Source organism: Neophocaena asiaeorientalis, unplaced genomic scaffold (genome assembly GCF_003031525.2).
Source record: "Neophocaena asiaeorientalis asiaeorientalis breed wild unplaced genomic scaffold, Neophocaena_asiaeorientalis_V1.1 scaffold85, whole genome shotgun sequence".
Taxonomy (NCBI): Eukaryota; Metazoa; Chordata; class Mammalia; order Artiodactyla; family Phocoenidae; genus Neophocaena; species Neophocaena asiaeorientalis.
Genome location: NW_020174301.1, coordinates 6,819,375 through 6,824,415, shown reverse-complemented (window position 1 = coordinate 6,824,415; position 5,041 = coordinate 6,819,375).

Here is a 5,041-nt window from a genome sequence, read left to right as displayed (position 1 = left end):
AAGGGAATTAGAACATTTCTGCAGCAGTGATCGGGCTTGGGTCGAAGAGATCTCCCTTATGTAGAACTTAGGATGCCCTATCGCGATCCTTCCAGATTTGAAATAAGATCTTTGAGCCAGGAGGAGATTCTTCATCTCTCTTGAGACTTTTCTTTTTTACATATTTTGGATGGCAGTCGCTATAAAATGCCATCCATCTGCAGTTAATTTCTTTTCATCATGGTGTGATTAAAAGTGATGATTCACTGGGAACTTGGAGGGTTTTTAGCTGGTGGGAGAAGACTGCCTACACTGGGCGCTATTTTAGGTTCTCATAATTTAAATTCCAGAAAGGGTTAGTGAAGAATAACTGTAGCTTCAGCTAATCCACTAGGATTTGTGAGTGGGAGAGCTGACACCTCAGCTTTTCAGCAGGTAAAAATTTGCTTCGAGGTTAATGGATATTGAGCTAGTGACATATCCCAAATTATATGCTGTGATAGAACTCCCCAAAGGCCAAATCCTGATTTCTGAATTCATAAGTAATCTGCGTTAACCTTCGTAGGATTCTGTGTGAGAAAATGAAGTTGCAGTTTGCCTCGTTCGCATCACCAAGCCTGGGAGTCCGGAACAGCCCCTCCCCTTGACAGGCACACGTATTTTAAACTAATTCCCTCCTCCTCCCTGCTTGCCCTCATCTCCCTAAGAGATTTGGCCATTTATTTCCACATTTTGAAAAGAATACATTGGTGATCCCTGGGCAGAGAATCTGTTTAACAAAATGTTTCATTTAAAATCTTCAGTTTTAAAACGAGAACTGAAGATTCTATCTAAAGGCATTCAGAGATCTGTACTTAGTGAATGAAGCTGGGTTTTTTCAAAGCAGATCTGTGGATCTCCCGCGCAAGAACTGCCTGGGTGCTTCTGAAATACAGGTTCCTGGATTCTTCCCCTTTTATGAACTCAAGTCTTGGAGAGGGGAACCAGAATCTGCAATTCTTAGTAGATGCCACAGGGGACTGTGGTTCAGTTGGAATTTGAAAACTCCTAACTTTAGGGTTTTGGAAAGCTGGGGCACAGACCAGAGCCTGCAGCTTCCAGTTGGGTTCCCTTAGGGAGTGAGTCTACAAGTGAAGGACCACAATCCCACACGTTGCCCTCTTGTGAGTGGGGCTGGAGCTCCAGCTGGCTTGGGGATGGCACTTTTAACCTTCACAGGAAGGGCCTGGGGAGGAAAAAGATTGGAAGAAAGGCAGCCTAAGAATGGGGCTGAGGAACCGACTGGTGTGTGTGTCGGCTCTCCATCCTTCCCCACTTGCAAAGCCAGTCTTCAACATTCAGGAGCCAACTGAGTTGAAGAATCAAGAACCTGACTCAGCCCATGTGATCTGTTCAAAGCTGTCTCTTCCACCTGCTGGAGTTAATTCGATTTTAAATCGCCAGAGGCATGCATAATGAATGAGGGGAGGATGGATGACTCAGCCACTAACTTTGAATGCAACTTGGATTCACAAACCCGTTATCACAGCCCATTATCATATGCAGATTTTAAGTAGCATTTCCAACTTCATTTTAAGTGTCTTCTTTTTCACATCGCTTGCTGCAGAATTCCCTACTAGAATGTGAAACACTAACAAACCCAGAACGAGAGAATGCTAGTCACATACTTAGTAGCGGGGTTTCGCATCGAGACACAAATGTGTGCTCTAGGGTTCTCTTCCTGCCTGCTCGGCTTCAAAAGCTAAATGTTATGGGTCTTTCTTTGGTGTTGCCAGCCATACTCTACAAACAAGACTTTTCCATTTAGTTATAAGTAATATAATTTTATGTACATACAATATTAGAAAATTGTACAGAATCTTGATTTCTACAATGTGCTCTTGTTAAAAAAAAAAAAGGGAAAATGCTCTTTGAATTTTGTTGATGACATTGCTGCCTTTAAGTTTCCATGGTTTCATTTCTTAATTGTGCTTACTAGACATTGATTTGTACTGATGCTAAGCTATGGACTGTGTGAGCAGACTGAACAACAGACAGAGGCGCCTAGGGTCAGAATCCTCTACGAAATAGACCGGCTGGATCGACAGCTCCATCAGACCTTGCTACACACACATCCTTCCCAAAGGTTCACAGTTTATATTTAAAGGTGCTCAATAATGTATCGATTCTCCTGAACTGTCTTTGAGAGCTGAACGTTCTGGTTCTGTAAGCCATGCGACTGTGCAGAAAAACCTCCGAAAACTCTGTGTCCCCGCAGGGCTGTCAGCGTCTCCTTGTGGGGCGAAGCGGTCACTCTGAAGGCAAAGTGTGATGTTTTCAGGACACCAGCATCAAAGGAAGGAATCAGGTGGTACACAAATCCAGCTTTTCTACTGGATTAAGTGTAAGTGTGAGTAATAGAGTCAAGTCCTTTCCCTGGCTAATGTAAGGCCTTTCCCATCTGGCATTAAGGATGTCTCCTTGTCTACCATTTCTCTTAAATGAAATGGTTGAAATTTGCAATGTTGGCAAAAAGATGATGGAGAGGGGGTGATGATATTACTGGATCTTCTTCTGCCCCAGAGATGCAGCCCTGATAGTCAGACTTCTTAGAGGGAATCCTCAAATCCACCCCTTCTCCCCTTCCCCACCCCCACAGAAATATTCTAGAGTAAGAACACTGGATAGGTACACGTGGACACATTTTCTAATCTTAGAAAGTTTCTAAAAGGCCCGTTGTCTTAACGCATTACTCAGTTGTCCCTGGCGTATTATCTGAGGTTCAAGTTTCTTGGAAGCAGAACTGTCAAAGGGTTTCCTTTGTAACTTCCCTTTCTGTACACAGCAGGCATTAATAAATGTTAAATGTCAGACAAAAATGTCAGACGGACAAGAGAGGAAAGAGGAAACATACAAGCGTTTCTGCAGACTGATGGCTAAGATGAATCCAGATTACAGAGCCTGCCCTACCCCTAGAATGTTATTTAGATCAAGTTTAGCTTTTAGAGTCCAGGTCTGGTTAATTGCCAGGGTGGCAAAGAATCGCATGCACCTATATAAACAGGAGTCAAAATGCATTATTAGCTGACGATTGAATCACACATTGTAGAGATGAAATAGCTGTGATTAAGCTGCATATTTATGCTGGGAAATGGCTGAAGTGGGTGACTAGTATAAAAGTTGTTGGCCATAACATCGTATCTCTTATCTGCTTGGAATATGGAAACATATTCTAAAATAACAGCCACTGGGGTCTTGTTCACTATAAATTCGAACTTCACAGAACTTGGCAGCAATTCACAATTTGACTGTATCTGCAAACTGTCTTCACAGATGTCTAATAAAGCAAAACTCTGGATCTCATGTGGCCCATACTTTTTTGTGCACTCTGAATTTGTAAATGGAATTATAGATACATTACTGACTTTCCCCTCTATCCCATCTCAGATGGAAATTGATTTTCAGGTCTTTTCCTAGGTGTTGCAAGCTTTATTAACTTTCATTCCAATAAGACTGGCTCCTCTGTTCACTGGGAACCAAGCCTCCATTGACATCCACTAACCCCTTTTCCCTTGAAGCCAAAGAAAGCAGCCTTGCCAGAGAAAAGGCAGATAAGCCACAGTGACAACTGACAACTCCACTGCACCCAAATGAAGGTCATTAAAAAAAAAAAAAAAAAGCAGAAGGCCAAGGACTGATGCCTTGTCCTCTGGTATCCTAGCAGGCACAACTAGCTGGCCGCTGCATCTAGGGCCTTGGGTTTATTCCAGGCTCTATGTCTGGGTCACCCTCCAGAGTTGGCTCTAGGAGTTTCTGGATAGTCTGAGGCGGTCCCTAGGACCTCGAGGTAGGTATAAATGGGTTCTTCCTAAGTGGGTAGCTGCACCAGCTTTCATCTGAAGTTTAGTTCCCATGAGGAGAGGTCGGGAAGGCCAGGATGTACAGTCAAACAAACGTGTATTGCAAAGTAGAGCCAGCAGGCAGTCTGGCTGCCGTTTCCTCATCTGTAGGGAGCGGCTGGGACTAGCCGTCTGTAAAGGCCACTCAATCCCTGGATCTGGGTCACACAGTGGGCATCTTGGTTTTATCGACTTAAAAAAAGTGCACAATGTGAGAGTTGAGGGCTGAGTTTCACTTGGGACAAAATGAGGGCTATAGCCCGGGAGACAGCATTTCAGATAGTTGTGAGAAACTGCTCTGAAGAGGTGCGGGGGGAAGTCAGTATATATGTGATTCTGGTGAAGAGGGAGTACGTGCAATTAGGCACGTATTTTTTGCAGAAGGTTTCTGCTAGTCGTGAGGAGCGGACGTCACCATGAAGGATTTTAGTGCTTTTCTCAATACGAGGAGATGCAAGAATTAGCCTCATAAAATAAAATCGGCTCCTGAAAATATCTAACTCTCCGAAGACCTGTTGGGCCAGTTCTTCCCAGAGCACAGAGTGCCTCTTTTCTGCTCTCCACCCTGAACTCCTTTCAGGGGGTGTTGAAAGTCAGCAACTTCAGCAGCACCTGAATTAATCCTTGTAGATGGCAAGTGCCAATTTGTAGTTGACAGTTTCAGTCCGCTGAGATGAAGGCTCATCTCCCATAAAATGAGGACGGTTAGAAGGAGTACGGCTACACCTTCCCAGCATCCTTCATTTTGGTGCTTTGTCCCTCTCTGCCCGGCTACCAGTCCTGGCCATCTGGAGATTCTCCTAGTAAGAGACACGAGGCTAGGAGGACAGGGGTGTGAGAAGCCCAGGGGAAGCCGTCTGGGACACAGGCCTCTGCTTTCCTCCCAGGCTGCTTCCCCCGCCCCTGCCAAGGCCTGTTCCCGCCAATCCTCTCCCCACAGCCCAGGCCTCCCCAGTGTCTACATCAGAAAAGGCGTCTTTGACCCGGATCCCTTCGTGTACCCCTCCCCACAATTTCCAAACCCAGAGCGGCCTCGCCTGGGTGAGACCGTGTATTCAGAACGGAGAACAGCTTCGGAGGCAAGATATTTTCCGGGCAAACCTCTGCATCTCACCCCATAGACCGACGCTGAGCGAGTTCACTCGGGTTCACCAGTCGCCTCTGGCTCCCAGGCCTGGGTTTTT